We start from the raw sequence: 12,540 nt of genomic DNA, 5'->3' as shown, positions 1-12,540 counted from the left end.
CGATCCACTCGCCTCAGCCTCCCAAAGTGCTGGGATTATAGGCATGAGCCACTGTGCCCAGCCCAAAATCATTCTTTTTGGAATTTTGAAGCATATAGTTCCAAAAGGTATGAAGGTAATTGCTTAGATTGCTCTAATAAGGGAATGGGCAACAGTAAGGTCCTATACAAATAAGACAAAGTTAAGATACTACAGAAAGGGGATGAGCCCAAGAAAAAAAAAATCAAAGTCCCAGAGAACGAACAGCCATTGATTCTAAATACATAAGTCTATGGCCCCAAGCCAAACTTGCCTCACTAAGAGCAACCTGTGGTTTCAAGAATCTGGTCATCCCCCACAGTGAATACATGAACACATTGTAATGTTTGAAATGTTTATTTTTCTTGTTGATCTCTACTGTTAGAAAAGCCCGGGCCGGGCGCGGTGGCTCAAGCCTGTAATCCCAGCACTTTGGGAGGCCGAGATGGGCGGATCACGAGGTCAGGAGATCGAGACCATCCTGGCTAACATGGTGAAACCCTGTCTCTACTAAAAAATACAAAAAACTAGCCGGGCGAGGTGGCGGGCGCCTGTAGTCCCAGCTACTCCGGAGGCTGAGGCAGGAGAATGGCGTGAACCCGGGAGGCGGAGCTTGCAGTGAGCTGAGATCCGGCCACTGTACTCCAGCCTGGGTGACAGAGCAAGACTCCGTCTCCAAAAAAAAAAAAAAAAAAAAAAAAAAGAAAAGCCCAAACCTCCAAAGTGGCTAAGTGATTCGGCCAGTTTGTACACAGGGATGTAAGTTTGCTGACACCAAGCTCATACTTTACAAATGTAATATCTTTATAAGACAAAAATACTGGCCTAGCCACGGTGGCTCACGCCTGTAATCCCAGCACTTTGGGAGGCCAAGGCGGGCGGATCACGAGGTCAGGAGATCGAGACCATCCTGGCTAACAGGGTGAAACCCCATCTCTACTAAAAATACAAAAAGTTAGCAGGGTGCGGTGGCGGGCGACTGTAGTCCCAGCTACTGGGGAGGCTGAGGCAGGAGAATGGCGTGAACCCGGGAGGCGGAGCTTGCAGTGAGCTGAGATCACACCGCTGCACTCCAGCAGAGTGAGACTCAAAAAAAAAAAACATATACTGAATATCAAAAGCTAGAGCCTAAGAGATGCCCCTTGAAAAAGAAGCTTACCAGTGTGAATTATCTTCCCTCCAGCCTTTAGATTGGTTTGTCTTTTAATATATTTCAATGAGCTTCCGCCTCCCCATCCCATCCCTGCCCCCGGCACCAACACCAAAACCCCAAGCACCTCCTCTAGGTGACTCCTTCCAAATACACAGGAAGGCCCTTCTTTGTTGCTGTTTTTCTGGAGAGGCTGATTCTGTAAATGTAGCCTGGGTGGCTTGAGGTTCTATTCTGAGATGACCCTGGCATCTTCTGATTACAGAATCAACCTTCAGGCAGCTGTGGCCTTGCAGACTCTGCTGGAGGTCATGGAACTACAGAAATGCTCAGTCTTGTCATTCTATTGAGGCTTTTAAATTGGAGATTACCTAAATGGCATTGCTTGGGGGTTGCTTTGCTATATCTGAGTTTTTTTTGGTTGATGCTCATACTGGTTGCTAGAAACTCTGAAATAGAGTAATGCAGGAAGTCAATGAAGAATAAAAAATAATGTATTCTAAAATGATGTTTTAAGATGAATTTATTATGATTAAGAAGACCCGGTGAGGCACCGTGGCTCACGCCTGTAATCCCAGCACATTGTGGAGCCAAGGCGGGCAGATCTGTTGAGGTTAGGAGTTTGAGACCAGCCTGGCCAACATAACGAAACCCTGTCTCTACTAAAAATACAAAAATTAGTCGGGCATGGTGGTTTGCACCTATAGTCACAGCCACTCAGGAGTCTGAGGCAGGAGAATCACTTGAATCAGGGAGGTGGAGGTTGCAGTGAACTGAGATTGTACCACTGCATTCCAGCCTAGGTGACCCAGTGAGACAGTCTCAAAAAAAAAAAAAAAAAAAAGAAAAAAGAAAAAAGACGAATACCTAATAGCTGAAGTCTTGGAGAATTTCTGGAAAGTGAGAAATGCCTCAAAATAAAATAAATAAATAAATAAATAACAAATAAGAGGGAATAAAAGGACCTACAGTTCAAATTGAGTCAGCTTAATTCCAATACACAGTTAGACATAGAAACAAATCGAGCAATCAATGGTCAAATAAAAATGTACCAGGAACCATCATTATTTGTGCAGTAGACCATGTATGCAGAGGCTCTCAATCAATTCAATTTAATTGGACCAATGTGATCCTGTTCTGTATTAATGTGGCTCCTGTTGACATGCAAGCAAGATTCAAAAGTATTATTGCTTCTGGACTTGAGTAGGATGTTTGTTCCGTTTGTCATTGGGATTAAGAGGTTAGCCTTGGCTGGGCACAGTGGCTCCGGCCTGTAATCCCAGCACTTTGGGAGGTCGAGGCGGGTGATCACTTGAGGTCAGGAATTTGAGACCAGCCTGGCCAACATGGTGAAACCCATCTCTACTAAAAATTCAAAAAAAATTTAGCATGCATGGCGGTACATGCCTGTAGTCCCAGCTACTTGAGAGGCTGAGGCAAGAGAATCGCTTGAACTGGGAGGCGGAGGTTGCCATAAGCCAAGATCATGCAGCTACACTCCAGCCTGGGTGACAGAGAGAGACTCCGTCAAAAAAAAAAAAAAAAAAAAAAAAAAAGCCTGCTGGATTACAGATAAATACTGTATAGTCCACTGGATTTCTAGTTGATTAGTGAGTGATAATTCTTTTTAAAAGCACCCTTCCAACCCTCTTTCTTTCAGGCTAACCCCTTAAGAGCCAAACTGCTGGAAAGATTTCATCTCTACCCCCTCCCTTTTATTAACACCTCAGCCACTGCAGTCAGATTTTCACTCTCACAGCTCTGGATCTATTCTGTTCAAATTCATTAATGACCTCCTTAGAGAGAGAGAGGCCAGGGACGGGTTGGGGGGCAAATGAGATCTCTTTTTTTCTTTTTCTTTATAAAATATTTTTAACATAGAAAAATAAAGAAAAAATATCTTAAGCTCAGAAAAACCACTTTATTGGTAGTGCTGTTGACCTCTTTTAAATCCTTAGGCTATTCAGTCTCTGGTATTTGACACTACCGACCACACTTTCCTTCCTGAAACTGATTCCTCTCTTTTATTTCATGAATCTGGTTCTCTTCTGATTCTTCTGCCTCTTTAACTACTCTTTTCCTGACTCTTCTTTCTTTATAGATCTCCTAATACTGGTTTTCTCTTTTCATTTCTACTTGCTCTCCTAATCAATATTATTCACTCCCTTGGCCTCATTTAAGCCCTGTACTGCCAGCTCTTACCTCCTTGCCAGGCTCACCCACCGTGTGCTCTGTGCTGCCTGGTAGAATATCCAGCAGCATGGTGTGTTGGAGCCAGCACAGAAGTTCACAAGAGTTGTTTTTGCATATCTATTTTTTTTTTTTTTTGGCATATCTCTACCAGCTAGCTTGAAATCTGCCAATGGCATGAATATTACACCACTAGAAATCCAATACAAATCAGTGTCGATGAAAAGAGTAAAACTCTGTAAAATATCCAGCCTGGGGGCGACAGAGCGAGACTCTGTCTCAAAAAAAAAAAAAAAAAGAGATTTATTGTGAGCCAAATATGAGTGATCCTGGCCCGTGACACAGCCCTCAGGAGATTCTAAGAACTTGCACACAAGGTGGTCGGGGTGCAGCTTGGTTTTATACATTTTGGGGAGACATGAGACTTCAATCAAATAAGTTTAAGAAATTCATTGGTTCAGTTCAAAAGGCAGGGCAACTTGAACTGGGGGCTTCCAGGTTATAGACAGATTTAAAATTTTTCTGGTTGACAATTGGTTGAGTTTATCTAAAGATGTGGGATCAATAGAAAGGAAATGTCTGTTTTAAGATAAAGGATTGTGGAGACCAAAGTTCTTAGTGTGCAGAGGAAGCCTTCAGGTAGCAGGCTTCAGAGAGAATAGATTGTAAATTCTTATCAGACTTAAGGTCTGTGTTGATGTTAATACCAGAGAGGCATAATGAGGCCTGTCCGACCCCTACTTCCCGTCCTGACCTGAACCAGTCTTTCATGTTAAATTTTAAGCGTGACCTTGCAGAGGAGGAAGTTCATTCAGATGGTTGGGGGGCCTTAGGCTTTTATTTTTGATTTACATCAGGGTTTTGTTTGGTTTGGTTTTTGTATGGTAAGCCACTTGTTAACATTTATTAGGACAAAATTTTGCAGGTCATTCTACAAGTAAATACAAAACAAACAAATCTCTCGTCTTTCCTTCAAATCTCCTTCCACCATCTGCCTTTTAAAAATTTTTCATTTGATGACATCATCATCCAAACATTCACTATGGGAAATCATAGTCATCCTTGCTTGACTTTTTCATCTGTCTCTATCCTTCTCTTCTCATTTGAGAAAGCACTAAGGTGAGGTCAAGTATACCTCCCAAATATTTTTTTAATTCAGCATTTATTTTTCATCCGCAGTGTCTAAGTCCAAGCCAAACATCTGGACTTCTGTATTGCAGAACCTCCAAACTGCTGTTCCTGTCTCTAGTTTCTTCCCCTTCCTATTTGTCTTCCCTACTGCAATAAAGTGATTTTTTTGCTTGGGCAGGGGGGAACAAGCAAACCAACACAAAAACAATCTAATCATATCTTTTCTCCCTCCAAAAAAATTTTTCTTTTTTTTTTGAGATGGAGTCTCACTCTGTCTCCCACACTGGAGTGCAGTGGCACAATCTCGACTCATTGCAACCTCTGCCTCCCAGGTTCCAGCGATTCTCTTGCCTCAGCCGCCCGAGTAGCTGGGGTTACAAGCACACACCACCACGTATGGCTAACTTTTTGTTTTTTTAGTAGAGATGGGGTTTCACCATGTTGGCCAGGCTGGTCTGAACTCCTGACCTCAAATGATCCACCCACCTCTACCTGCCAAAGTACTGGGATTACAGGCATAAGCCACCGCACCCAGCCCATCCCTCAAAATTTACTATGATTCTCCTTTGCTCACAAAGGAAAAACACCCTCAAAAGTTCTGTAAGAAGACCTACAAAGGCTCTGAAAACACGAAATTGGAAGGCCTTTGAAGCCTGATCATATGACCTGCTTCCTCCTCCATCCTCTTCCATCCACACCCCACCCCTTAGTCACCCCCATTCTACCAATTTACGACTGTCCTCATCATACTTTCCCATCGCTTGGAAACCCTTCCTCTCATCTCCACTCCTGTCGTCCTATTACACTTTTATTCTAGAAGCAGTAGGAAAGAGGGGCAGAAAAAAGTAAGGAATTCACTTCCCTCATTAAATGGAAAGTTGTGAGATAGAAGGTAGATAAAGAAAGAGAGATTTTTAAGTATCCAAATTAATAGGCAAATATTACCCCCAACTCAGATCCAATATCAAGTGTAACAATAGATTCACAGAAGGCAGTACCCTTAAATTTGCCAAGAAAATAATTGGACTCACGGGATTAAAAGAAATCAAGCGCTTATAATACAAGTGGTGCATCAGCATTTCTTTCCTTATTCAGAGTACTTTTTTGACACTTAAGAATCCATATTCCAGGCCGGGCGCGGTGGCTCAAGCCTGTAATCCCAGCACTTTGGGAGGCCGAGACGGGCGCATCACGAGGTCAGGAGATCGAGACCATCCTGGCTAACACGGTGAAACCCCGTCTCTACTAAAAAATACAAAAAAAAAAACTAGGCGGGCGAGGTGGCGGGCGCCTGTAGTCCCAGCTATTCGGAGGCTGAGGCAGGAGAATGGCATAAACCCGGGAGGCGGAGGTTGCAGTGAGCTGAGAACCGGCCACTGCACTCCAGCCCGGGCGACAGAGCGAGACTCCGTCTCAAAAAAAAAAAAAAAAAGAATCCATATTCCTGGTTGTGATTTCTGGGATGAGGGACTGTTTTATTTCTTAGCCAGGAGATTTTCTTCTCCCTGACATATTAACAAGAGAGTAAGCCATTAAAAAAAAAAAAAAAAAAAAAAAAAAAAATCCTAGGAAACGTTCCAGATACCTTTTTCTATTAGACTTCTAGAGAGATAATCCTCTTTCTCTTTCAGCGTTTTGGGAACAATTTCTTCAGGAGTGCATGGTTTTTCCTTTGTTGTCCTCAATAGTCTGTGTTGTTTTGACCCATCCTTACCCAGTATTCTTTATGACTTCTGAAATTGTTTAGACAAAAGAAATACTTTTGCCTTATCAAAGGTTAAATGTGGAGATGTGCTATGACCCCACTGTGGGAGCAGGACTTTTATTTCCCTTCTGTATTTCCATGTTTCTGGTGACTGATGTCCATTGAAATCTGAGCAATTTCTTAGCTGGCTACTTATCCTGCTATGTAAATTAGTGGAGAATGAGCTCCATTCATAGAGGCCTGGGCTTGCCATAGAGCTGACCCCAAAGCTGGTTTCCTCTTGAGTGGTCAATCACCTAGCAGAGGTCCAACAGGAAGCCCCCACATCTGCCTACTCACCACTGGGATTGGAAGCGCTGGACACACTGCCTGAATGAGAAAAGAAAGCTAAATTGGGGGTGCAGACTTAAGGTATCTAAGGAAAATAGAATAGGAGGTTGGGGAAAAGAGGGAAAATAATGTAACCATACTCATAAAAACTGAGGGTGTGAGTAAGGTGCAAAGTGGCCCAACATTCTGATAGTCAGTTTAGCAAGACGTATCAAGAGGCTTTGGTCCGGGACCAGTAGCTCACACCTGTAATCCCAGCACTTTGGGAGGCCGAAGTGGGAGGATCACCTGAGGTCAGGAGTTCGAGACCAGCCTGACCAACATGGAGAAACCCAGTTCGTACTAAAAATACAAAATTAGCCAGGCGTGGTGGCGCATGCCTGTAATCTCAGCTACTTGGGAGGCTGAGGCAGGAGAATTGCTTGAACACGGGAGGAGGAGGAGGTTGTGGTGAACCAAGATCACGCCATTGCACTGCAGCCTGGGCAACAAGAGTGAAACTCCATCTCAAAAAAAAAAAGTATTTGGCCCGCTAATTTTACTTGGAGGAATTTATACTAAGGAAATATCCAATAGTATGGTAAAAAACTTATGTTCAAGAATATCGTCACTGTTGAACATTTAAAAAATACTTAATCATGTGATAGCAATTCTAAAATACACATTGATAAATTCACATGATAGAATGCTACATAGCCATGAAAAGTGAAAATAATGTTTTCAAAGAGCTGTGATGTAGGAAACTGCTCATGGTAAATGCTAATTGAAAATAAAAACAAAGCTATATTTATGTGTATGATTCACATTCAGTTAGAAAAACTGTCACTATATCGAAAACCTTTTTCATTGAATATATGTGCCTAGAAAAGACTAAAAAAAAAAAAAAACCCAGATAGGTGCTAACAGCAATTACCTGTGGATGGTAGGATTAAAGGTAATTTTTTTCATATATGTCTGTATTTTACAAAATTTATAAGAAAAACACATACTCTCTCTCTCTCTCTCTATATATATATATACACACACACACACGTATACATACTATATATATACACATTTTTTTTTTGAGACAGGGTCTCACTCTGTTGCCCAGGCTGGAGTGCAGTGGCCCCATCTCGGCTCACTGCAGCCTCCACCTCCCGGGTTCAAGCAATTCTCCTGCCTCAATCTCCTGAGTAGCTGGGACAACAGGCACCCACCACCATGCCCAGCTAACTTTTTTTTTTGTAATTTTAGTCGAGACAGGGTTTCACCATGTTGGCCAGGCTGGTCTCGAACTCCTAACCTCAGGTGATCCGCACACCTCAGCCTCCCAAAGTGCTGGGATTACAGGTGTGAGCCACTGCACCCAGCCTCATATGCTATTTTTTAATTTAGAAAAATGATATGAAAAATAGAGTTTGTCAAAAAAAATAGAATTTGTCAATAATTAGTAGGAGGAAATAGTTTATAAATGCAGAAAGGCAAACAAGAAATTACCACATGGAAACAGCAAATCCTGACATATTTTAAAAGCACGTGTACATAGTAACAAAGAACAGAAGAGAATTTGGAGAGACAAAAATAGTTAAGACAGATTTGATGAGTAGGTAAACTGTGAAAGAATATAGAATTTTAGACCAATCATAAGAGTTTACTACTAAATGAAAGTCCTGTGTGTTTAAACCTTTCTGCTTATCTGATCTTCTGATTTATCCTTCTTATCTGCAGAACATATCTGGGTGTCCATCAGCATGTTAATTCACATCTCTGTGCTTCAGTTTATTCATCTTTCAAATGGAAGCAATATATAGAAGCTGCCTTATAGGGTTGCTCTGGGTATTAGATGTGTAATACATGTGAACTGCTTGGTACTGTGCTTGGTATATGGTATGTGCTCAGTAAATGATAGTTGTTTTATTATTGTCATTTATTATCATCATCATCATAATTAAATATTATCCTAAGCAACAATATGTTTTCCTCATAGTCCAGCAATAATAATTGTGAGTCCTTTCCAAAACTCCAGTCTGCAAATTTTGAATTAATATTTTCAATTAAATTAATCAATATGAATCATTCACCAGCCTGGAGTTCAAATATGGTCTCCCTCTCTCCTCTCTCTCTCAGACGTGGGAGTCTTGATTTCTCACCCAGGCTAGTGTAAAACAGCACGATCATAGCCACTGTAGCCTCTAACTCCTGGGCTCAGGGGATCCTCCTGCCTCAGCCTGCCGAGTAGCTGGGATTACAGACGCCCGCCACCATGCCCAGCTAATTTTCGTATTTTTAGTAGAAACAGGTTTCACCATGTTGGTCAGGCTGGTCTCAAACTCCTGACCTCATGATCCACCCGCCTCAGACTCCCAAAGTGCTGGAATTACAGGGGTGAGCCACCACACCTGGCCTAATCCCTGTTTTCCTCCAACAGTCTGCCTTACTCCTTTATACTATATCCCTCCTAAGTAGCTGGGATGACAGGCATGCATCACCACGCTTAGCTGATTTTTTAAAATTTTATGTTTAGAGATGGGGTCTCACTATGCTGCCCAGACTGATCTCAAACTCCTGTTCTCAAACAATACCCCTACCTCAGCCTCCCAAATCACTGGGATTACAGGCACAAGCCACCATGCCCATCTCTCATATTTCTTTTTAATTTCCTATCTACTCACCCAAATACTCACACATTTATTAGCGGAAAGTCCAGTATCTCTTTGATATGATACCAGTCCCTCCTCTTTCTCTCTCTCGCTCCCCCTCCATCTATCAGAATTGCCTCAAAGCTCTGGGGTTCTAGAGATATGGGAAATCCAATCTGTTCACTATTGTACTCCATATTTTTAGGGGTCAGTTGTGCTGTCACTAGCACACAGTAGCATCACTGAAGACTGGTTGCACACCAGGGGCCCACTGGCCACACCCAGCTCTCTGACACGTGGTTTGGGCTGAAGAGTGTTAGTATATTGCTTGAAATAGCCAACAAGGGCCGGGTGCGGTGGCTCACGCCTATAATCCCTGCACTTTGAGAGGCTTAGGCGGATGGATCACCTGAGTTCGGGAGTTCCAGACCAGCCTGACCAACATGGAGAAACCCCGTCTCTACTAAAAATACAAAATGAGCCAGGTGTGGTGGTGCATGCCTCAGCTACTCGGGAGGCTGGGGCAGGAGAATCGCTTGAACCCAGGAGGCGGAAGTTGCAGTGAGCCAAGATCATGCCGTTGCATTCCAGCCTGGGCAACAAGAGTGAAACTCTGCCTCAAAAAAAAAAAAAATGAAATAGCCAACAAGTTTGGAAGTGTCACATGGAAATGTTTGTGTTTCTCATTTCTTTTGAAAAGGTGGAAGATCTGACCACACAAGATGTATTTCCACACAGCAACAATCAGCTGGTACTGAAAAGCTGTCTTTAGATGGAGCATGCTGTTTGCACTTTGCAAAGTCCTCACTAATCCCTGTTTTTTGTTTTGTTTTTGTTTTTGACATAGAGTCTCACTCTGTCACCCAGGCTGGAGTGCAGTGGCATGATCTTGGCTCACTGCAACCTCCACCTCCTGGGTTCAAGCAATTCTTCTGCCTCAGCCTCCCAAGTAGCTGGGATTACAGGCACCCGCTACCATGCCCGGCTAATTTTCATCTTTTTAGTAGAGACAGGTTTCACCATGTTGGTCAGGCTGGTCTCAAACTCCTGACCTCGTGATCCACCCACCTCAGCCTCCCAAAGTGCTGGGATTACAGGGGTGAACCACTACACCTGGCCTAATCCCTGTTTTTCTCCAACAGTCTGCCTTACTCCTTTATACTATATGCCTGACCCCTTGTGGCCCCTTGGCCTAGAAGTTCATGGGGAGTAGAGGCAATTACACAAGTTGATGCTAGTGTATACTGCACCCTGAAAATGTGATGAGGGAAGTGGCTGAGAATATAAGTGCAGTGGGGAGTGAATTACCTAAATCTTGGTAAGGTTAAACCTAGCTGATTGTCCTTTTACAATACTATATAACTAAATTTTCATTTCTGTGACAGTAATAAGAATTACATCTTGTTTTTTGAGATAGAGTTTCACTCTTGTTGCCCAGACTGGAGTGCAATGGTGCAATCTAGGCTCACTGCAATCTCCACCTCCCAGGTTCCAGCAATTCTCCTGCCTCAGCCTCCTGAGTAGCTGGGATTACAGGCACCCACCACCACACCCAGCTAATTTTTGTATTTTTAGTAGAGACTGGGTATCACCACATTGGCCAGGCTGGTCTCGAACTCCTGACCTCAAGTGATCTGCCTGCCTCGGCCTCCCAACGTGCTAGGATTTCACGTGTGAGCCACCACACCCAGGGCCAAAAATTGCATTTTTTCTTAAAGATTGTCACCCTTAGTTTCTACTTTTGCTAGTTTGTATCTGATTTTTTTAGGCACATGCTTATGATTGTAACTGAACACAACTTGAATCACAAAGCAAAGAAAGACATTACAACTCCTAACAAAAACAACAGTACTCCTCAAAAATCTCACGCTTCACCAATATCAAAGGCATAGTAAATTCAGCAGGGAAGAGTCAAAGAAATCAGAGGCAACACTCTGTTGGTAACTGAAAATGAGACCAAAGATTACATCCAAACCCATGAGAGCCTAAAGTTTGACCCAAGTGCCTTTGTTTTTTTTTTTTTTTTTTTTTTTTTTTTTTTTTTTTTTTGAGACGGAGTCTTGCTCTCTCGCCCAGGCTGGAGTGCAGTGGCCGGATCTCAGCTCACTGCAAGCTCCGCCTCCCGGGTTCACGCTATTCTCCTGCCTCAGCCTCCGGAGTAGCTGGGACTACAGGCGCCCGCCACCTCGCCCGGCTACCAAGTGCCTTTGTTTATTGAATGGAACCCTGTAGACAAACAAAGGAAGCAAAATGAGAAACACTACCCCTTCACTGGGGGTGCACAATAAGACAAAAGCATTTCCAAATGAATCTTCAGTGTGTGGGAGAGAAAGAATTTTGAGTGACCTAAGATTCAATGAGATAATAGCACCTTATATTTCTGTGAAATATTTGTCACCTTATATTTCTAGGAAATGATCAGTGTGTCATTAAAAAATGTAATACGGAGTCCACTGCAGTGGCCCAGGACTGCTGTTCCCAGCGAGCCCTGCGCGGCGGCAACGCGAAGAGAGGAGCGGCGACATGGCGGCTTCGGGAGCTGGTGACCCTCTGGATGCTAAGCGTGGAGAGGCCCCGTTCGCTCAGCGTATCGACCCGACGCGGGAGAAGCTGACACCCGAGCAACTGTATTCCATGCGGCGGGCGCAGCTTGCCCAGTGGCAGAAGGTCCTACCGCAGCGGCGGACCCGGAACATCGTGACCGGCCTAGGCATCGGGGCCCTGGTGTTAGCTATTTATGGTTACACCTTCTACTCGATTTCCCAGGAGCGTTTCCTAGATGCGCTAGAAGACGAGGCCAAAGCTGCCCGAACCCGAGCTCTGGCAAGGGCATCAGGATCCTAGTCTGGATGGGTATTGATCATGTCCAACCTGCTGGAGCCCCTTCACATGGTGGATGATGCCCCATGACCCTGTACAAATTGAATCCTGCTCACAACATTGTTGGCCTTCTTACTAACCTTGGGCCATGATTGATCCCAAGAAACCAGGGACTTAAGCATTTGGCTACTGTCAAAAGAACAGAACTTTGCCCACTGCAAAAAATAAAATAAAATAAAATAAAATAAAAATAAAAAATGTAATACAATGAAAACGAAGTTTGAAGTTTCACACTCCTCATTTTCTTAAAACCATGCAAAGGCAAACAGAAATGTGAGATTTCAAGGAAACTGCAGAGTCACAGTAATTTGATTCTAAAAACAGATGCTTGACAAGAAGTTATATTTAAATCAACCATCAATCTATCAAGACATAATTTCTAAAGTTAGTAATAAATAACCTTTCCATTTCATCCTCCCAATCACCATATAAAAATAATTATGCTTTATGCTAAATAAGGTACATTATTTGAGGTATTTTTTTTTTTTTTTTTAGACAGAGCCTCGCTCTGTTGC

The 12,540-nt window shown here is 43.1% G+C and overlaps 1 pseudogene across 1 annotated transcript; it reads left to right on the top strand.

Annotated features, from left to right (window-relative positions):
• The first annotated feature begins 11,642 nt into the window (after window positions 1–11,642).
• LOC104654213 lies at window positions 11,643–12,184 on the top strand (annotated as a pseudogene). Its single transcript, XR_746798.2, has one exon. The product of XR_746798.2 is annotated as a cytochrome c oxidase assembly factor 3 homolog, mitochondrial pseudogene (transcript).
• Window positions 12,185–12,540: the final 356 nt, after the last annotated feature.

The sequence above is a fragment of the Rhinopithecus roxellana genome, chromosome 16 (assembly GCF_007565055.1).
Source record: "Rhinopithecus roxellana isolate Shanxi Qingling chromosome 16, ASM756505v1, whole genome shotgun sequence".
In the NCBI taxonomy this organism is placed as follows: Eukaryota; Metazoa; Chordata; class Mammalia; order Primates; family Cercopithecidae; genus Rhinopithecus; species Rhinopithecus roxellana.
The sequence above is the reverse complement of the archived record's forward strand: the minus strand, read 5'-3'. Positions and strand labels throughout refer to the sequence as shown.